The sequence below is a fragment of the Dioscorea cayenensis genome, chromosome 2, assembly GCF_009730915.1.
Source record: "Dioscorea cayenensis subsp. rotundata cultivar TDr96_F1 chromosome 2, TDr96_F1_v2_PseudoChromosome.rev07_lg8_w22 25.fasta, whole genome shotgun sequence".
In the NCBI taxonomy this organism is placed as follows: domain Eukaryota; kingdom Viridiplantae; phylum Streptophyta; class Magnoliopsida; order Dioscoreales; family Dioscoreaceae; genus Dioscorea; species Dioscorea cayenensis.
The window spans coordinates 9,138,070-9,161,605 of NC_052472.1; the positions used below are offsets into that span (position 1 = coordinate 9,138,070).

General features: G+C 39.6%; 1 non-coding gene across 1 annotated transcript; it reads right to left on the minus strand.

The window, feature by feature from the left end:
• Positions 1-20,691: 20,691 nt before the first annotated feature.
• LOC120281396 lies at positions 20,692-20,798 on the minus strand. The gene has a single exon (XR_005542556.1). It is a non-coding gene; the product is annotated as a small nucleolar RNA R71 (small nucleolar RNA).
• Positions 20,799-23,536: the final 2,738 nt, after the last annotated feature.

Sequence of the window (23,536 nt, forward strand, 5' to 3'; positions counted from 1 at the left end):
GGTCCCCTCGTCAAACCTAGGGCATACCTCGTCCAAAAGGTGCCGATGAAATCTCCCCCAATAGCTATCTTTCTGAAGGAAATGAGTTCTTGAAAGCCGTCAAACCTCTCCAAACACTAGCCGCAGACGTCTCTAAAGATGGGTGAAAGATGGAGAAAGGGTAGAAAAGAAGATACTGAAATCGGGCTGAAAAACGGCTTTAAATAGGCTAGAATCGGGCATCCACACGGGGCTGTGGATGTTCCACACGCCCCTGTGAAATTTCTACACGCCCTTGTGGAATTTTCACACGCCCATGTTGATTCTCTGGAATTCTGATTTTCGGCCGGTTGTGAACAGTAACTAATACAGTAAATTGCTATAGTGATTTGCTGCACTAACCTGCTACAGTACTCTGCCAAAACACTCCCAATTCCACACTTTTCATTGAGGCAACATAAACGGGCACACGTTTATGCCGTAGATCGCAAATCTTCTTCAATCAAAGGCCTCATTGTTGAAGATCTTGCTATCAATGCACAAGTCGGGATACGCAAATGTGACTGCCTTCATGCCCCTTCAACTCATTGTAATGACTTGAGTACATGGAGGTTGGTAGGGATGGCAACGGGTAGGGTATGCCAAAACCCTTACTCGTACCCGTAACCTCTACCCTATACCCGTACCTGTACCCGTACCTTTCAAGGTAAACAAAATCATACCCTTACCCTAACCCGCAGGGTACGGGTATACCCGCAGGGTACCCGCTTACCCGTTGTTCAAATTATGGAATTAAATTTAAATAATAATAAAAATAAATTAATTATACATTATATTACAATCTTAAAACACATGCCCATAAATTCAAAATTACAAGTTAATATATATTTGTTTATCTTAAATTATATTTGTTTTGTTCATGTTTACCTATTTTGGTTTTTATTTTAAATTTTTTCATATATCTACTATTTATATTTTATATAGCTTCAAATTTTATAAATATCTAGTAAGATTTTGAATATAAAAAACATTATAAGTAATTCTCATAAATTATATCCAATTGATTTTTTATTAGTATCTTATTTTTCAGGATGTTCTTATAATTTATAGAATAAATTATTATAAGATTATTTTTTTATATTTGTTTATTTTTAAATTTAATTATGATTCTTAATATATATCTAAAATTCAATTTTGATAATATTATCAAATATAAATATAGAAATTAAATAGAATTTAAAATAATATATTAAGAGAAAATTTGAAGTATTATTTTCAAATTAATCACCATGAAAATAGATATTGAGTAAATTGTGAGTAAATGTTTAGTTTAATAAAAAATTATATATATATATGAGAGGGTAAGGGTACATGTACAGGTTTTATCCGTACCTTCTTCAACGGGTAAGGGTAAGGGTAAGGGTAAGGGTACAGGTAGGGTAGGGGCATACCCTTACCCGACCCGTACCCGGTCAAAGAGGGTAATACCCTCTTTGACCGGGTACGGGTACGGGTATACCTGTCGGGTAGGGTACAAATTGCCATCTCTAGAGGTTGGCACACATTTACGTATCTTAGAGCCCCACTTGTGTCTTCGCGTTTGTTCCTTCCAAGATTCCACCAAATAGTGCGTTCACGATCTACTTTTGGCTTCTTTTTTCTTAATACTTAGCTTCACAACCCTACATCCACAAAAGAACAGAAATACACATGTATTAGCGCTTAAACTTGATAAAAGTAATGCTCATCGTAAGGAAAGAACACTTCGCATTCTTAACACACAAGCACTTATCAGTTTGTCTAGATCAACAACTTACCAGATTAGTTACTATTTACCTTGAAAAAAAGGGATAGTATACTTTAGGATCTCTCTCAATTCAAATAGAATTATTAACTTACATCCTCTGTCCTAGACTTATAAAACCCTAGAGGGAGTGTATGCTTGAGTATCTTATCTTCCCTGCTTGTTTGGTTGTATTTGTGTTCGTAATTAATGCATTAATTAGGCATGGAAATCATTCAATACACGGTCCCAAATCTAAGGTCAACCATGACTAATTTTATACGATGTGCCGGTGGAGAAATTGAACAATCTCAACACCTCGCACTTGTATAGAATTGCATGGAGTTATACGAATTCCAAGTGATGAACCCTCTTCCTAGATGCAGGCCTAAGGGTTTGGTCCAGGTGAGAGGTCCCTCAATTATGCCCTAGGTGCTAAAATCACTTCAACGCTTCACTCCATTGCCTTTGCAACTAAGCCCCAGCGGAAGGTATATCCCTTAGCCCGTTCACTCTACTATGACCACAAAGAACTCAAGGAAATGGAGGTAGGATAAATCACATCAAAGGGGAAAGGAGACGCTCAGCTACCTCTTGACTCACCCTCTCAATCCTCTCAAATCTAGCTTTGTCTAACTCTCGTGGTGTGTCACTCACTCACAAGGGTTACCAAGGTGAACTCTCAACCCTAGTGGCACTCTAAGGGAGCATTCAATCAATCAAACATTTAAGATTGGAACTCAATTAAAACATCAATTAAGGAAAGCATAATAAAAGGTTTAATGAAATAAATACATCCTAGGGTTCACAAATCCAAGTAGCCACTAGGGGGTTTAGCTCTCCATGAAGTTAGTTACAATCAACAATGAAATCAAATGTAAAAACAAGTAATCCATAGAAAAACCCCCTCGGTAGTCATGTCAATGGTCTTGTGGAGTGGCCTCATCTCCTCCAAAAGTCCCCTTGTCCGGCCTAGGGCACACCTCACCGGATCGGTGACGACGAAACCTCCCCCAATAACCTTCTTCCAAGTGAAGAGCGATGTCGAACATGTAGAACCTCTCCAAAACCCTTGCCAATACCTCTCAAAATCCTAGCCACAGCCCTCTTGAAAGTTGGGGAAAAGATGGAGAAAAGAATACTGAAATTAGGCTAAAAATCGGCTTTTAAAAGGCTGGAATCGGGCATCCACAAGCCCATGTGGATTTTCTCACGAGTGTGGATAATTTCCACACGCCCGTGTGGATTCTCTGAAATTCAATTTCTCGGCCGGCTATGAACAATACCTGCTACAGTAAGTTGCTACATTAATTTACTACAATACCCTGCTACAGTACCGGCCCGAAACACTCCTGAATCCATGTTTTCATCGAGGTAACGTAAACGGGCACACGTTTATGTCGTAAATCATTTTGCTACTTTAATAAACAACCTCATTGGTGAAGCTCTTGCTATCAGTGCACAAATTGGGATACTCGAATGTGACTACCTTTGTGCCCCTCCAAATCATTGTGCTAGCTTGAATACAAGGAGGTTGGTACACATTCTAGCATCTTGAACCCGACTTATGTCTTCGCATTTGATCATTCTTAAGATTTCCTCCAAATAGTACGTTCATGATCTACATTGCACTACAACAAATTTGATGATTAATGGCGCACCATTTAGTGACACAAAATGAGAAATTCTCGTCATGTATAATATTTGATGACATTAAATACCCCGTGACAACGATCGTCACCTTTGCACCATAGCTAAAGATATACTATGACGATATGCACATTGTCGTCACCAAATGCTAAAATTTTCGTGACGACATATACAAATGTCACATTTTAGCTATGTTTTTGTGACAATTATTTTTGTCATAAAACATATTATAAGGTGTCACAAAAAATCATCGATCGTCATAAAATATGAGTTGAATATTCAACTATTAATGACAAAATTTATCTTGTCACACTAATAGATGACGTATATTTCGTCACCTATTATTAAATAAATAACGTCACAAGTTGTCATGAATTGTCACACAATATGAGAAAATATTCAACAATTCATGACGGAAAGATGACTGTTACCCAAATTGGTGACATAATTTTTTTTGTCACCGATTATTTAAAAATAATGTCACTAGATAACTTATATCGTCAAGAAATACGAGGTAAATGTGCATCTATTTATGACAAAAAACATGAACGACACATGAAAAGGTGGCGTAATTTTTTGCCACTGATTTTCAGAAAATAATGTCATAAAATATTCTAAATGTGAAATTGATCGTAACAATAGTATATTCGTCACTCAAATAAGTGCCATTTATAGACTCACCAAATATTTATTAATATTTAACATTCCGTGATGTTTCCTAAATGAAAATATTACATAATTATTTTGTGACCCATTTACCATTCGTCATGAATATTTTAATATCATTATTTCATCACGTCATTTGTTAAAATATATAATATTTTATATCATAATATAAAAGAACACATAATAAAATGAATTTAATACAATTTCCACAATTAGATTTCAAACATAAAGTATCTAAATGGAAAAGTGATCGTGAAAAATATAAAATATCCTTACATCTTGATAAATTTAAATTTTTTTTTAAAAAAAAACCAAGCTAGTTGACATGTGTTGCAGCTTATTCGCTAGCTTTCAATCTGATTCTTCTTATGACAAAGAATCAGTTGATGAAGAACCCGGCTCACTTGAAACTGTTATAAATATTCAATAAAATAAATAAATAATTGATAAAAAGTAAAAGAAATGTCGTGATAAGTAAATTTTAAAAAAAAAATGACATTGCAAGGTAAAATAAAACTAAAACATACTATTACCCAAAAATTATGACAGGCATGTGTATTTCATAATCAACCATAGCTTGGGTCATTATTTACATTCAAATAACTAATTTAATAAAATAATAAAAATAAAAATCATATATATACAAACGTAAAAAGCTTTTTAGTCAATTGATTCAATAATAAAAATAAAGCAATCGTGATTAAAAAAATCAAAAAAATTAAATTCACCTAAAAACACGTAATAAATATTTTTCTAAATCAAAATGATATATTTTTATACATACCTTGTCTTCTTTGTGTGAAGAAGCCTAATGGTTGTCTTAGAAGAAATTTACATATTATTTCTCACTCGAATAGGAAATCAAAAAGATGAACAATGGAGACAAAGGTTTTCTTTAATGAGTTGTGAGAAGATTTGGTGAAATTTGGAAGAGAGAGTGATTGCTCCTAATTGGTACAAATTTTTAAAGACTATTTTTTGGCGGGGAGTGAAGAAAATAGTAAAATTAAGTAGAGATTTGAAGAGATTTGGTGAAAGTTGGAGGAGCCAAAAAGGTAAATTTTAATTGATACAAATATTTTGGATCTTAAATGTACTTAATTTTAGCTACCGTTTTTGGCAAGAAGGGAGAATATATGCATTTTAATCAATCTTTTGAACATTGGGGTTAACAAATTTATACTTTGCTAAAATTTAAAATTCATAGTTTATATATTACTTGTTCTTGGATCTACAATGTTGGTTATTAGTTTAACATTATTTATCTTAATTTATATATTCTAATAAATAAGTCATATCTAACAAAGTAATTTATAAAAGATAATGGGTTAAATGATTTACATAAGTTAGTGAGTTAATTAACTAATTAATTTATCCAAATTGTTTTTCATTAGCATCCTATTATATTTATAATTTGTAAGATAAATTATTATATTTTTATAATTGTCATATTAAATGATTTAGATTATATATAACATTTGATTTTTTTTAAATTATATATAAATTTTAATATAAATCTCAAATTTAAGTTTATAGCATTATTATAATTTAATCATATTCCACTAAACATACAAATATAAAACAAAATAAAAAATAAATATAATGAGAAAAATTTTAAGTATTATTTTTTTAAGTATTATTTCCAGAGATTTTCAAACTCGGACCAAACTTGTTAGTAGAGCCTTGTTGACTCGTAATTGATTTTAAGACCGATCTTGTTCGACTAGAAAACCTGATTTGGAATAACCCTAGAGCGAATTGTTGACCTAAGTAGTTGGGCTGGTGAACCAGTGACTTGGTTGAATTTTTTAGGGAGACTCAAATATCAACAAATATTTTCCTAAAAATATAATTTTTAATATTTTATATACTAATTTGCAAAATATAAACTTTTTTGAGATAATACATGTTTGTAAATATTTTTTTTTCTAAAAATAAAATTTTTTATACTACAAAAGTAAATTTGCAAAAAAAATAAAAAATAAAAGGATGTAATAATATATTTTCCAAAATATTTTTGTTAAAAATATTAAAATTTAAATTATATGCATTAATTTATAAAAACATTTAATATTTTCGAAAAAAATAAATTGAGGGTGTTGTAACCTCAGTGGACCTTGACTTTTTTTTAAAAAAAAGGGGGGAAAAAGAGGGGAAGGGGATGGGGAAAGTGGAACACCCACCCTGTGAGATAATGGGATGCTCGAACACACTCTTGACCCCCTCTTTCCACCTTTGCCAAAACCATACAAAAATTCACGTGTTCCGGTCAATGTGACCTGCATCCACATGTAGAGGGACAAATTTACTTTATTCTTTCTTGAGAAAAATTGATGTAGCAAGTACAAGAGCCCTTAAAGCCAAAATAAATAATACAACCCCCAAGAAATCTGGTTTGGATTGCTTTAAATAATAAATAAAAAAAGGGTTAATTTGTACCTACCCTTTAATTTTTTTCTTCATCGTTCTCCTAAAATTTTTTGATTTAGGTCATAATTCAAAAGCAAAAGCACGAAGAAATAATTCAAGGTATCTCAACAATAAATGCTCACATTAGAATAAAAATGATATCTCATTTTGTGAGGAAAACTTTATGTCATGCACAAATTAAACAAATGTGACATTTTGTAATTCCTTCCACTAATGCTATATATATATAGGTGACACAATAAGACTATCACAAATACTTATATTTTAGCTACATACATACATGTTACGAAATAATGTACAATGGTATTAGTGACATAATGTCAAAAATTGTTTTAAAAAAATTACGTTATATAATCGTCACAAAAAATGCAAAACATTGATGACAAAATGAGAGCGTTACCAAATATTATTAGTGTCACTAAAAATATTTCCCTCCATCTCCAGTTGAAGGGAAAATTTGGTGCCACACATTGTGTAACGCTTCTATGTGACATTATCAAGCATTGTCATGTATAATATTCAATTTATGGAATTGAGTGACGATATTTGATTTTTGTCACATTATATGCTCTTTTAGTGACATATGAAAAATACGTCATATAGAAAATTTCCACTAATCATCAAATTTGTTGTAGTGTTGGCTTCTTTCTTTAACATTCGGCTTCACAACCCTATTTGCATGAAAGTAACACAAATGCACAAGTATTAGTGCTAAAACCTGATAAAAGTAATGCTCACCATAAGGAAAGAATACTTTGCATTCTTATCACACAAGCACTTATCAAACTTCCCCACACTTAAGCTTTTGCTTGTCCTCAAGCAAAAATAAAACATTGAAGCATAGACGAAGGAAATATTGAAAGTGCTTGGCCTTAGGCTGACCAAAGAATGCAAAGAGAGCATTCTACAAGTAAGGAAAAATCCAACACTAAATATGAAAAATCAATGCTCTAGTTGAAAAGTTGAATAAAAAAGGACAATATACCCTAAATCGTGTAAGTGTGTGTAAACTCACTCAAGTCAACCCAAAGTATACTCCTCAAACTTCTAAGTATAAGAGACTTATTTATCTACACAAAGTAACAAATTTTTTTTTTTAAAAAAGACGGTAGTAGCTTCACACATTCTCTAACGTAGCCCTTTCCAAAGAGGCCGCTAAGGCGGCTTTCACACTTTCGAGGTGGTAGTTCTTTCTACTGGGGTGGTAGCTTTCACTCATCATATGAGATAGCTCTTTCTCCCATTAGAGCATAACTAGTATCCAACTTATGAGAGTAGCTTCATACTTCATAGGTGGTAGCTCTTTCCACCCAACAAGCACAACTAATCAATAAAACTATTTTGTTCTTTCTTTTCCTTTTTCCATTTTCTTTCATAATTAACAAAAGAAACAACTTTAAATAGTCCCTTTAACATCAAACTTCAGTTTCCAAAAGAGTTTATTGAGCGAGTAGTGCAACAAGTGTGAATCGGGCAAAAATTCCTAGAAATACAAGTAAAAACTAGAGCATGAGAACATTCAATGTTAAAAATTCTCCTAAAACTCAAGAATACAATCATTGTAACTAAGGTGAACCGCCATTTGCTATGTGAGCATGTATATCAATCAAAACTAATATAAAAGACATGTGCACTATGAAACTCCCCCCCCACACTTAAGTTGTACATTGTCCCCAATGTACCATGCAAGCTCACTAATAATGTATATCAATGAAGAATACATGTGGGAGAAGCAATCAAAACAATACTCCCCTGACTCCTAGAATTGCTTTTGGTGGAGCTAAATCCTTAGGAGTGATGTTCCAACGGGTTGTGAAGCACACACGACCAAGTGCAAAAGCATCTTGGTCGTGTCCATAACTAGTTCTCAATTCCCATACTGACAAGACCATCTGTACACATACACAAGGGGGGTTCAGTGAAGCTCAATAAGCAAAAACAATTCGAGTATATAAAAGATAGAGAAATGAATACAACTCGAAATAACAAAACAAAAATAAAAGACATACTCAGAAGGAAAATCCTTTCTGAGTAGTGTAAGTCTAACAACAACACAAAATAAAGTAAAGTAACAAGAAAATAAAGAATGCATCAAATGTCGATGTGGCCCGGTGTCAGCTTTCCTACTGCAGGAGGTGCCTCGGTCTCCATCGCCGTCGGTTGAGGCTCGGGGGCAGGCTGGGAACCCTCGCCCAGATCATCCTCTCCCTTTGCTACCTCTGGGGCAGGAGTAATCAAACCATATACTCATGACTGGACTCTGCTGACTATACCCATCAATCTCATCGTTTCCAAGCTAAGGGGGGCAGGTATACTCATCTTCTCGACCCCACGAATCATATTCAGAAGACCCATACCCATAACTAGTCTCGTAATGTAGGGGCCAGAGAAAATCGCTCCTAATCTGGCATACTACCCCTGATGTCATATATACTCTACGACGATGTGCCCTAGATGAATCGGTGTGCTCTGGACCATCAAGTACATGTATAATAGCTTTTGCCGGCTCAAAACGCTAGTGCTATCACCACGACCATTCACTGACCTGCTCAGAATAGCGTGCAAATATCGGTAAGTAGGTCAAGAAAGGCACGTGGCCTTGGACACGCCCAGCTCATACTAGCTCTGACCACATAATGCTCTGTACGCTCTTTGCTGGGTCAATGCTCCAGGATAATCTGTAGGTAACTGGGCATACTCCTCAGTGTCTATAAATACCTCCTTGTATAAGCCAAGCCGAACTGAAAACTAAGAAATGCTCATGCTATGGTGATGTCCAAATGCTCTAAACTGAATGGTGTTAAGGTTGTCAAATCTCGCATAAGATCTGTCAAACTCAAATGATGATAATACCTCAAGAGTAAGTGCATGAATGGCTGGCTCCTTAATCAACAGTAGCTACCTCCAACTACCCACAGAAACGAGATCCTCGACCTCATCAGCTAACTCATCACCCTGCAGTATATTCCGTAGTATACTAGTGTCTAGGAGGTGAGATTGTTCAAATCTCAACCTTAATAACTGCTCAAAACGCACTTGATGCTCAGGAATAGCACATCTCATGCTTTCTGGCTTAGGGGATGACTCACGTGGTCACTTATCAACTTGCTTCTTCGACCGAGGTCCCATAACGATGAGTTGAACTGTAAAACTTTGAATCGGCCGGAAAACTTAGTGAAAATCCCTGTAAAATGGCTGTACGAGGTTGGGAAAAAGTGCAATTGTGTTCTCAGATGAATTAGGAGTGAGAATGAAGAGAAATGACGAGACTGTAAAAGGAACTCGCACCTCTTGACATACTGTACAACCGCATGGGCATGCCAAAATTACCCATGCCCGTGTGCCTGATCCATAGGGGCAGACGCACGCCCCTATGGCTTCTAAGTCCAACCGAGAAAAATCTCTAAGTGTTTCACACGCCCGTGTAGAAATTATGCAAGGGCGTGGATTCTTACTGGGTAGTTCACAAGGGCAGAAGCACGCCCCTACGTCTTCTTGGGATGGAGGAAAAACTCTCTGCAGAGATCCACACGGATGTGCGGAAATTACCCAAGCTTGTGCGTTTATGGGAGAGTCATCCACAGGGGCGAGTCCATGCTCCTGTGTCTTCTCGGGATAAATTTGTAAGTCTCTAAGGAAAACGCACCCTTGTGCGGAAATTCCACACCGGGTTAGACCGTCACAAGGTTGTTCACAGGGGCGAGTCCACGCCCCTGTGCCCTTTCTGGATGAGCTCTGAACGAAAACGCACGCCTGTGTGAAAATTCCACAAGGACGTGTGTTTTCTCTGGACACTTCGAAAACACTACAGGCTCTGCAGAAAATTCCTGAATATATAAATAAACTCAAAGCCTGCCTTACAAAGCAACTTTACCAAGAGAAAACACTGAAAATAAGCTCAAACGACCAAAATTCTCTGCCAAAACACAATAAAGCACATGATGACATCAAAAATCCACAAGAAAAATCACAGCAAAAGCATTTAAAAATCAAGACACCAACACTCGTGCTTATTTATGCATACTCTAATCTAAGAACTAGGAAAATAGTAAAAACTTGGGTTGCCTCCCAAGAAGCGCTTGTTTAACGTCACTAAGCTTGACATACCTTGTCTTACCTCACGGGGGCTCATAGATGAAAGTTTCACTCTTACCTATAACTTGAAAGCATGATGAGCAAAGCCTCTTGAAGGTAGAGAGGGAGTTATTGGGCTTGGTACAGCCTAGCAAAGGTTCATCCAACTTGATCGGTTCGCTCACATCCCCAACAGCCTTAGTGCATTTCTTGTGGCGTCTCTTCGCTTGCTTCATCTTCCAGAGTACCTTCTTCATGATCCCCGGATTAGATGGTATCTTCTCCTCTAGACCAAGCGCCATTACTTCTTCATTAACCTTATCTTGGTTTAGCAACCCTTCGTATTGGTCCGGATTTAACATTTCCTACACATATTCATCAATTATCTCATCAGTAGCGTCAAGAAAATAGAGAGTATCATCAAAAACAAGAGAATGCTGCATGGTTTCGGTGAGGCGGTATGTGAGCTTATCATCACCAACACTCAGTGTTAACTCCCCGCCATCCATGTCAATCAATGCCTTGGAAGTGCGCAAGAATGGCCTCCCAAGTATCAAAGGAACATCTACATCCTTATTGATGTCCAACATCACGAAGTCTACAGGAAATATATACTTGTCGACTTTGACAAGCACGTCTTCAATGATGCCCCTTGGATGTTTCACCGTTCGGTCAGCCAATTGTAATGTGATCCGAGTGGGCCTAGGTCACCCAAGCCTAACTTCTTGAAGAAAGTATTTGGCATGACGTTGATACAGGCCCCAGAGTCCGCCAATGCCATTTCTTCACCCATATTACCAATATTGCACGGAATGATGAAGCTTCCGGGATCTTTCTTCTTGTTCGGCATATTCTTTTGCAACAACACCGAGTAAGAGGCATCTAAGATCACCGATGCACTTTCCTCCAACTTCCTCTTGTTGGTCAATAAATCTTTCAAGAATTTAGCATACCGAGGCATTTGAGACAATGCTTCCACAAAAGGAATGTTGATGTGCAATTGCTTAAGTAGACCCAAGAACTTCTTGTATTGCTCATCATTTTGGTCATTCTTCAATCTGGACGGGTAGGGAATTATCGGCTTGTAAGGTGGTTGTGCCACCTCCTTCTCCTTTTTTGCTCTCTCCTCAACCTTCACAACCTTGGGTGCTTCAACATTGGAATTCTCACTAGGAGGTCTACCTTCAACTTCACGACCATTTCTCAAAGTGATCGTCTTCACTTGTTCTCTCGGATTAGTCTCGGTGTTGCTAGCTAGACTCCCTTGAGGTCTCTCTGATAGAGACTTCACAATTTACCCCACTTGATTCTCTAGATTATGCAATGAAGTGGTGTGGTTGCGAAGTGTAGCTTTGACCGACTGAAAGTGATTGCCCGATGTTTGCACAAATCTGGTAAAGCTTTCTCTAAATCGCTCATCCGGGTCTCCAAACCTGAAACACAATTCTCTATGGTTAGGGCTTGTTGTTGTTGGAAACTCAGGGGTCCTATAGCCTTCTACTGCCCTTGGTTGTTGCTCAACGAAAAATTGGGGTGGTTCTTCCAACCCGGATTGTATGTATTGCTATATGGGTTACCTTGCTTCCTCATGGCATGACCTACATAATCAACTTGTTCAACTGAAGATGCATCTCAAATAGAAATAGGGCAATCAGTTGGAGCATGTCCTCCCCAACAACCTGTGCAAGTAGTAATGGCCGCTAATCTATTAGAAGTTAGAAGATCTAACTTCTTGTTCAATGATTCCACTTGGGCCGCTAAGGAATTGATTGCATCTATTTCGTGAAGTCTGGCGACCTTTATCCTTTTCCACGCATTCCACTAGTTCATGGCCATGTCTTCTACTAATTGTCGGGCTTTTTTCGGGGTTTTACTCCCCATTATACCTCATACGGCGGCATCTAGCAATTGCCTTGTACTCGAATTCAACCCATTATAGAAAGTTTGAATGATCATCCATTCGGGATATTCGTGTTGTGGGAATGATAAGTGCTTGTGTGATAAGAATGTGAAGTGTTCTTTCCTTATGATGAGCATTACTTTTATCAGGTTTTAGCGCTAATACTTGTGTATTTGTGTTACTTTCATGTATATAGGGTTGTGAAGCCGAATGTTAAAGAAAGATGCCAATGTAGATCGTGAACGTACTATTTGGAGAAAATCTTGAGAAGGGTCAAGCGCATATAGGTTTTAGCAGGTACTGTTCTTAACGGGTTGAAAAAAAGAATTCCAGAGAATCCACACGGGCGTGTGGAAATTATCCACGCCTGTGTGGCAAATCCACAAGGGCATGTGGATGCCCGAATCCAGCCCTATTTAAGCCATGATTTAGCCCCGATTTCAACGTTCTTTTCTTATGTTTTAGTGCTAATACTTGTACATTTGTGTTATTTTCATGCATATAGGGTTGTGAAGGCGAATGTAAAGAAAGAAGCCAGTGTAGATCGTAAATGCACTATTTGGAGGAAATCTTGAGAAGGGTCAAACGCGAAGACATAAATTGGGTTCAAGATGTGAGAATGTGTGCCAAGCTTCATGTATTCAAGCTAGCACAATGGTTTAGAGGGGCACAAAGGCAGTCACATTCGAGTATCCTGGGTTGTGCATTGATAGCAAGATCTTTACCAATGAGGCCGGTTATTGAAAAAGCAAAGCGGTCTACGATGTAAATGTGTGCCAGTTGACATTACCTCGATGAAATTATGGATTCAGGAGTGTTTCGGGCTGGTACTGTAGCATGATGTTGTAGCAAACATTATAGCAAAATTACTGTAGCTTGTACTGTTCACAACCGGCCGAAAAAGAGAATTCCAGAGAATCCATACGGGCGTGTGGAAATTATCCATGCTTGTGTAGATCTTGCACAGGCCCGTGCGGCAAATCCATAGGGGCGTGTGGATGCCTGATTCTAGCCGTATTTAAGCTGCGATTCAGCCCTGATTTCAGCATTGTTTTCTCCATTCTTTCCCAGCTTTGAGAGGGGGTTGCGGCTAGGGTTGTCAGAGGTATTGGCAGGGTTTTGGGATAGGTTTTTCGGCTTTGACATCGCGCTCCACTTGGAAGAAGGTTATTGGGAGAGTTGTCGTCGGCATCGATCCGGTGAGGTGTGTCCTAGGCCGGATAAGGGGACCTTTGAAGGAGATGAGGCTTCTGCACAAGACCATCATCACGACTATCTAGGGGGTTTTCTATTGATTAATTGTTTTTACATTCGATTTCATTGTTTATTGTACCTTGCTCCATGGAGAGCTAAACCCTTTAGTGGGTACTTGTATTTGTGAACCCTAGGATGTATTTGTTTCATTAAACCTTGTTATTATGCTTTCATTAATTAATGTGTTAATTGAGTTCCAATCTTGTATACTTGATTGTATGAACCTTAGAGTAACACTAGGGTTGAGGATTCTTATTGGTAACCCTTGTGAGTGAGTGACACACCACAAGAGTTAGACAATGCTAGATTGGAGAGGGTTGAGAGATAGCGGAGCATCTCCTTTCTTCTCCAGTGTGATTTATTCTACCTCCATTTCCTCATATTCTTTGTGGTCAAAGTAGAGTGAATGAGCTAATGGATGACCTTTCGCTGGGGCTTAGTTGTTGAGGCAACGGAGTGAAGCGTTGAATTGATTTTAGCACCTAGGGCTTAATTGTGACTAGGGACCTCTCACCAGGACCAAAGGGTTAGGTCTATATCTAGGAAGAGGATTTATCACTTCGAATCTCTAGAACTCCATGCGATTCTATCCGAGTGCGAGGTATTGAGATTGTTCGATTTCTCCTCCGGGACATAGTATAGATTAGTCATGGTTGACCTTAGATTTGGGACCGTGTATTGTAGGATTTACATGACTCATTAATGCATTATTTAGGAGGGATAATAGTTGGTTTTGCACTTGAAACGATTGTCCTAGGCGGAACAATATCCGAGCACCCCATTTATATTGACTGTCTTATCTCTCACACTTACTTGCACTCTTCTTTCTTACTTCTTTTATTTTTGTTTACATTACATCTTATCAACACATTCATTATTCATCTCCACTTGGTTAAGAAACAATCTAAGTATTTTTACTCCTTACTCTCTGTAGATACAATACCCACTTACGTGGGATTTTACTACTCGACAAATCCGTGCACTTGTGGGACATACGCAAGGAGCATTGTCAGGGCACCTCGGTAAGAGATCCTTGAAGCATTCCCATGTCTCCAACAATGATTCCAATTCTATCTGCACAAACAACGATATCTTATTACGAAGCTTGGCCGACTTCCCTGGAGGAAAGTATCTAGCAAGAAAAGCTTCGACCATCTCATTCCAAGTCATGATGGATGCTTTTGGCAAGGAATGAAGCCACTGCTTGGCTCTTCCCTTGAGAGAGAATGGAAAAGTCCTCAATCTAATAGCATCATCCAAAACACCGTTAATTTCAGCATATCATAAACTTCCAAGAAGTTCTCTATATGGTTGTTTAGATCCTCATCGACCAAACCATTGAACTGCGCTGACTGCTGAATCATTTGGATAAATGTTGGCTTTAGCTCAAAGTTCGGAGCTGTAATCGGGGGTCACACAATACTCGATTGTGTGCCCAAAACTGAGGATCTAGCATAATCAGAAAGTATTCTCTGTTGCTCATTCTGTTCTGCCATATTATTAGACCCTTGACCTTCCTTTGCCGCACAATACTGTGTACGCACACTGCATAGTCAATCTCCAAAGATAATCTGTGGGCAGCTGCTCATACTCCTCTGTCTCTATATAAGCCACATCATATAACTCCATTAAGATCACAATCTAAGTCACGCTCAAGCTATGATGCTGTCCGAGGGCTCTGAACTGAATGGTACTGACACTGTCGAAACTGGAGTACGAGTGATCGAACTCGAACGAGGCTAGCACCTCGAGTGCCAGTGCATGGATGACAGGATCTCTGATCGATAGTAAATGGTCCCAGCTGCCAACCGCAAGCATGTCCTCGATCTCGTCTGCCATACCCTCTGCCGACTGAATCTCCCTGAGTGTGCTCACGTCGGGAAATCTGGTCTGACCAAATCTGAGACTAGTTAGCCGCTCAAATCTCATCTGATGCTCGGGAATGGTAAAACTCATGGTCTCGTGTTTAGGAGATGGCTCACACGGCCGTTTATCAGCTTGCTTCTTTGACCGAGGTGCCATAACCTGCAAAATTTGAAAGAAACTCGATCAAACAAGTTAATTGAGTAATGCTGCAGAAATCTGCACAAAAATCCAACAATACAGTTTTAAATTCGTTCTAACTTCGTTATAAACATGTATAATCATTCTACTTGCAGAAACGAAGCATGATTGACCAGTTTCATCTATTAAAATCAAGAATTGATGAAGAAAAATAAAGATAAGGGCATACCGACGAGTTGAGATGAAAAACATTGAATTGGCCGGAACACAAAGTAAAAATCCCTCCAAATTGGCAATACGAAGTCGGGAGAAAGTGTGAGTGTGCTTGCAGACGAATGGGAAGTGTGAAAATGACATGAAACGATGATCCTTTTAAAAGAACTCACGACTCTTGGCGTTCTATACATCTACACGGGCGTACGGAAATTACCCACGCCCGTGCGCCTCCACAGGAGAGCTTCATAGGGACAGATGCACGCTCCTGTGTGCTCTTCGGAAAACCTTCACTGCCTCTAAATGCATCAGCACGGTCGTGTGGAAAATACCCACGCCTGTGCGCTCGACCGACAGGGGCAGCAGCACGCCCTATGGCTTCTCTGTCCAATTGAGAAGAATCGCTAAGTGTTTCGCACGGCCGTGCAAAACATTTTGCACGGGAGTGGACATTCACAGGCCCAACTCACAGGGGCAGCCGCATGCCCCTATGTCTTCTCGGGATGGAGAGAGCTCGTCTGCACAGATCCGCACGGGCGTGCCAAAAATTCCAACGCCCGTACATTTTTCACAGGGTCGCCCACACGGATGAGTCCACGCCCCTGTGTGCTCTCGGGATAATTTGCCAAGTCTCTGCAGGAAAATGCACTCCCGTGTGGAAGTTGCCCACGGGCGTGAGAAAATCGCAAGGTCGCTCACAGGGTGAGTCCATGACCCTGTGCCTTCTCTGGATGAGCTCGCATTACAACTCTACGGGCGTGCGGAAATTCCACACGCCTGTTCGTTTTCTCTAGATGAGTTGGAAAACTCTGCATGCTCTGCTAAAATTTCCTGAACATGTTTACACATTCAGAGCCTGCCATTTTATACAAAATACACCAGCGGAAAACTTAAAAAACAAGCTCAGGTTACTTAAATTTTGCCAAACCCTCATGAAAACAGACGATGACATTAAAAATCCACAATACAATACACAGAAGAAACATCTAAAAATCAAGACACTAACACACAACAAGTTATTCATGCAAAACCTAAACTAACAACTAAGAAAAAACTGTAAACACTTGGGTTGCCTGCCAAGAAGCGCTTGTTTTACGTCACTAAACTTGACGTACCTCGTCCTTACCTCACGGGGGCTCATAGATGAATGTTGCCCTCTTACCCATTGCTTGAAAGCATGACAAGCAAAGTATCTTGAAGGTAGAGGGAGAGTTATCGATCTTGGACCACCTAGAAATGGTTCATCCAACTTGTTCGGTTCATGCACATCTCGAATAGCCTTGGAGCGTTTCCGGTGGTATCTCCGCGCCCTCTTCATCTTCTGAAGCACCTTCTTCAGGATCCCCGGAGTAGACGATGCTTCTTCTGTTGAGCCAAGCATCATTACTTCTTCATTTTTCACCTCTTGGTCAAACAAACCCTCGTAGAGGTCCGGATTGAATATTTCCTGCATATATTCATCAATAATCTCATCAGTAGTGTATAGAAAATACAAAGTATCATTGAAATCAAGAGAATGCTGCATGGCTTCAGCAAGGCGGTATGTGAGCTTGTCATCTCCAACTCTTAAAGTTAGCTCCCCGGCATCCATGTCAATCAATGCCTTGGAAATCCATAAGAACGGCCTCCCAATTATCAAGGGTACATCCGCATCCTCATCGACGTCTAGCACCATAAAATCGACAGGAAATATGTACTTGTCTACCTTGACAAGCACATCTTCGATGATACCCCTCAGATGTATCACCGTTCAGTCCGCCAATTGCAATGTCATCTGAGAAGGCCTAGGCTTGCCCAAGCCTAGCTTTCTGAAAGAAGGTGTATGGCATGACGTTGATACTGGCCCCTGAGTCCGCCAATGCTATTTCTTCACCTAAATTACCAATGTTGCACGGAATGATGAAGCTTCCCGGGTCTTTCCTCTTGTTCAGCATGTTCTTTTGCTAAACCGCCGAGCAAGAAGCATCTAAGATCACTGAAGCACTCTCCTCTAACTTCCTCTTGTTAGTCAACAAATCCTTCAAGAATTTTGCATACTTAGGCATTTGAGACAATGCCTCAACAAAAGGAATGTTGATGTAGAGTTGCTTGAACAAACTCAGGAACTTCTTACACTGTTCATCCGCATGGTCATTCTTCAACCTAGAGGGATAGGCGATTCTTGGGTTGAAAGGTGGGGGTGCCACCTCCTTCTCTTTGCTTGTTCCCTCTTCAACATCTATGATCTCGGGTGCATGTTCATTGGGCTTCTCACTCAGAAACTTACCTTCAACCTCACAACCACTTCTGAAAGGTGATCACCTTCACATGCTCTCTAGGATTGGTCTCGGTATTGCTTGGCAAGCTTCCTTGTGGTCTCTCCAATAAAGACTTCGCAATTTGCCCCACTTGATTCTTAAGGTCATGCAAAGAAGCGGTGTGGTTGTGAAAGTGTAGCCTCAACTGATTGAAACCTTGTATCTGATGATTGCACAAATCTAGTCAAGGCTTTCTCCAAATCGGTCATTCGGGTCTCCAAACCAGAAACTCGGTTCTCTCTATTTTGGGCATGTTGTTGTTGGAAACCCGGTGGCCCCATGGCCTTTTGTGGAACTTGGTTACTCCACAAGAAATTGGGACGATTCTTCTAACCCGGATTGTATGTGTTGTGATAAACATCTAAAAGTATGTATTTTGCATGTATTTGTTTTGTATTATTCTTTACATTTATTCATTGAATCGATGCCGTTTTGGTCTAAATTGTGTTATTTTTATATTTCAGGACTAATAGAAGCCCTGGGGGTCTCGACGACGTGATTGAGGATGATTTCAGCATCAAAACGGAGTTTCCAAGCCCAGGTTACTGTAGCACAGTACTGTAGCGGTTACTGAAGCTCATCACGGGCTTCTCGGCAGAAAACTGGAAATCCCGAGGAGTCGGCATACGACCAGTATACTGACCCGTTTACCCATCGGGATCAGGGTGTTTAAAGGCTTTGAAGGGGCTACTTTTGGGGAAGGGGGATCATCTTCTTGGAGAAAAAAAATGCTAGGGTTTGAAAACCACTTCCACACCACCTTGAACCCGGGCTTTTGGAGGCAAAAAGAGAGGAAATCTGAACATTCCTCAGCGGGGAGAGCAACATTAAGATGATCCACTTCAAGGACTTCATTGCTTGGAGGTTGAAGACAACGTGAAGCCACCCCTTCGAGTGGCGTCCTCCGAAGGCTTTCTCCGGGGATTCAAGCATCATTCGGTCTTCACCTTTTGAGGGAGTGTTCCTCATGTTCCTTTTAGTTGTTTGTATGGATTGTTTGGTTTCTTTGTTGAACATGAACAACTAAACCCTAAGGTCACCGGATGTAGGTGAACCTTGGGGGTGAACTTGTGATGTTTTGGATTATTTGAGTAATTTATGCATGATTGGTTTATTGTGATTCTTTGTTTGGTGTTCTTGATTGTTTTGGTACATTTGATTGAGTGATGTATCAAATTCTTGGTAGCACTTTGTAGCATGACCATTGCCTTAGTGCTAGACTCCACCAAACTTGGAAGGGATTATTATATAAATACGGCGTGACCAACGGATATTTGTACCCCTCCATTCCTAAGGTTGAAAACTACTAGTGTTTCTACCCTAACTTGTGAAAACCATCATTCTCCTTGCAACCATGTGGGAAGTTGGGTGGGAAAAATTCCTTATTCAACACTTGCATTTGGTTAGGGGTTAATTGTCGTGACCATCGGGTTGACCTAAGTTTTGGTTTCTTCTGTCCAACTAGCCACATGCTTAACTTCTCAAATATCCTACTCACTTAAGTAACCCCCTCAGGGATCCACATCTGTGACCGTTTTCTAACCTTGAGCATTTCCCATGTTTTGATTTTGCCATACTTCTTTAGAATTTCTCTTGCTTTTCATTTTGTTTTCTTTTCTCTCTTGAATTGGAATTGGTGAGTTTCGCGGGTGGTTTATTAGTTGATGACTCCGTGCGCTTGTGGGTGTTCACACTCTGTGTCGATCAAAGTTTTTAGCGCTGTTGCTGGGGACCCCACTGAGGAATATTTGGAAAGCTTTAAACCTGTTGATTTAGTCTTATCTTTTCCTTTTGTTTTCACTCTTTTTGTTTTGTTTTTGTGTTTTTCTTGTTTTTGGTTGTTTTCCTTTTGTAAATATTCCATCTTTGTGTTTCTAGCTGTTAACTAACATCTTGACTCCTCAATCTGTGTAGGTACACATCTTATGACACGAGCGGGTCAAGCAAACTTGGCTGAACTCGATAACGAGATAGAAAGAACTTTGCACCAATGATTGAGAGAAGCAGCAGAAAGTTCTATACAACAAGGGATTCGGGTTGAGTCGAGTGAACCATCAGTCATGGCGCAGCCCAGGAAGACCCTATCGGAATATGAAAGACCACAGTTCACCGGAGAAGAATTTAGTGTCCAAGCACCAACTGTTTCGGCTAATAACTTTGAAATCAAGGCGAGTACCATAGGGATGATTCAGAATTCAGTACAGTTTGATGGTCTAGCGGATGAGGACCCCCATGCCCGTCTTGCCTAGTTCCTTCAAATATGTTCCACTTTCAAGATCAATTCAGTGTCAGACGATGCCATCAGACTGAGATTGTTCCCATTTAGTTTGAGAGAAGCAGCATACAGATGGCACACATCCTTAGCTCCTAGGTCTATCACCACTTGGAAAGAAATGGTTGAGAAGTTCCTGGCCTGATATTTTCCTCCAAGCAAAGCTACAAGACTGAGACAGGAGATATCGTCTTTCAGGCAAGGTGATACGGAGACACTCTTTGAAGCCCATGAACAATTTAAGGACCTTCTTCTCAAGTGTCCTCATCACGGCTTTCCTGCATGGATGAGAATGCAGATGTTGTGTAATGGGTTGAATTATGCTACTAGGCAACTCATTGATGCAGCGACATGTGGTGCTTTTAGCAACAAGCTTCTTGAAGAGGCTGAGGAATTAATTGAGAATATGGCCAGCAATGAGTTTCATTGGAGCAGTAGACAAAAACCTCCAAGGGCTGCAGGGCTATACGAGGTGAATGAATCCACAACATTAGCCGCTAAGATTGATGCCCTGGCGAAACATGTCATGGAGAATAGTTTGAAGCATGACACCCTAGCACGAAAAGTTGACCAACTCATGTTGGGGTCCAGTTAAGGTTCCAAGGCCGTTATGTCATGTGATTCAGGGCATACAACATCACAATGCCCTATTTTTGTTACCCCATCACCTCTTGTGGAAATAGTTGATTATGTTGGGGGGTGGACCAAGGGGATCATGGAATCAATTTGGCAATACTTACAATTATGGATGGAGGGGCTCTTCAAATCCTTCTTGGAATCAAGGCCAATCTCAGTACAGATCCCCACCATCTCAGGGAAGCCAATACCAAGCCCCGCCTCCACAAGAGAAGAAATTCTGCACGGAGGATGATTTGTCCAGATTCATGATTACCACAGAGGCACATTTTGTGCATAATGAAAAGAAACTTGATGAATTTGGTACCATATTATGAAATGTACAAGCATCCATCCAATCTCTGGAGAACCAAGTGGGACAGCTTGCTCGTGGACAATCTGAATGATCCTCGGGGAGTTTGCCAAGCAACACCGAAAGCAACCCAAGGGAACAATTAAAAGTCGTTACTTTGAGAAGTGGTAGACAGTTGGAAGAAAGGGAAAGAGGGATCCCAAGTGCTTCCAATGATGCGGTAGCCGTCCGGGAAAACCCTAATGTGAGTGATGATGCAAGCAATAAGAATTGGAGAAGAACTGTTGAAGACTCCCCCAATTCTAACATTTCAAAGGGGCATGAATACAAGCCAGTGGTACCGTACCCCTCAAGACTCAAACAAGATAAAGATAAAGCTCAATTCAAGAAGTTCCTCAATATCTTCAAGAAACTCCACATAAATATTCCAATCATTGAAGCACTAGCTCAAATGCCGAAGTATGCCAAGTTTTTAAAGGAGCTTCTCACCAATAAGAGAAAGTTAGAGGAACAAGGCACAATTGCACTTACTGGGAACTACTCAGCCATTTTAGAGAAAAAGCTGCCATGAAAATTAAAGGATATGGGTAGTTTTGTAATTCCTTGTAGAATTGGTGAAGGGATGACGGAGCATCCTCTAGCCGATTCTGGGGCTAGCATAAACGTAATGCCATACAACTTGTTCTTGAAGCTTGGATTAGAAGACCTAAGACCTACATGAATGACATTACAGCTTGCAGATAGGTCAGTGTGAAGACCTCGGTGGGTAGTTGAAGATGTCCTGGTCAAAGTTGACAAACTCATTATTCCTATAGATTTCGTGATTCTAGACGTAAATGATGATGTTGAGGTTCCCCTCATTCTAGGATGCCCATTCCTTAACACTTCAGGTGCACTAATTGATGTCAAAGAGGGCAAGATGACCTTAAGGGTTGGAGACAAGCAAGTGGTCTTCACCCTCCCTAAAGCAATGAAGCACACACTTGATCATGATGACAAATTATACTTCACTGATGGTACTGATGTGATTATTTCTGACTGTGTGGAGGAGGTGCTTGCCTTAAACCCTTTTAATGAGTACTTGAATGAGTTAGCGTGCCAAGATGCTGAGGAAGAACTATCTCATTCACCAACACAACAAATTAATTAAGTGGAGGGTAATTCATCACATAATGGAAAGAAAATTATGGGTGTTAAGAAGATGTGGAGAAAATAAATGGAGAAATAAAAAGAGAATAGAAAGATATCTACATTGCCGCCGGACGAGGTTGATTGTTTATTCTTTGGAAACTGTGGTAAATTTAAAGTTTTCCCTTGTCTGTCATTGAATTTTCCAATTGGCAACATGGCCCCAAATGCTCGAGGTAACTTCCCTCCATTTGTTCCACCATGATTGTTTGAGGTAATGCATGTCAAGCTAATGACGTTAAACAAGTGCTTCTTGGGAGGCAACCCAAGTTCCTTTCATTTCTCGTATTCTTTTTCTCATTTATATTGTTTTGCCTAACTTGTATTCTCAGTTATGGTTTAGTTATAGTTGCATTTTCATCATTTTTCTTAGTTCATTAGCCTTTGTGTTCTCTTGTTTGTCATGTGGTCTTTGAGCAATTCTTATTCTTGATGCATGCTTGTTGGTGTTTTGAGTGTTTTATCGATATTTCCGGGCTTTTTTTTTCAAGGTTTCATCCATAAGCGAAATATGCAAAGTGTGGAGAAAAAGTTGTGCATAAAAAAAATCCTGAGGACCATCCTCACAGCCGCAAGGGTGCCCCTCGGGACTCATCACAAGAGTCTTGAGGACCATCCTTACGGCCGCAAGGATGGTCGGCAAGCCCACCCGATTGAGGGCTTTTTAAAGAGGTGTTTTGGGCTTCAACTATTCATTCTTCTTCCTCATTCTTCTAACCTTCTCTCCCTCATTTCTCCACCATTTTTCATCATACTTTTTGCTCTTGTTTGCTTTCCTCCTCCTCTTTTCCATTTTAGTGACAAAAATTTGGAGTTTGAGCAAGCTTTTGGCCGGATTCAGCTCTTTGATTCACTCATCTTACTCTAGGGCAAGAGTTTGACCTCTCACTCAAAACCT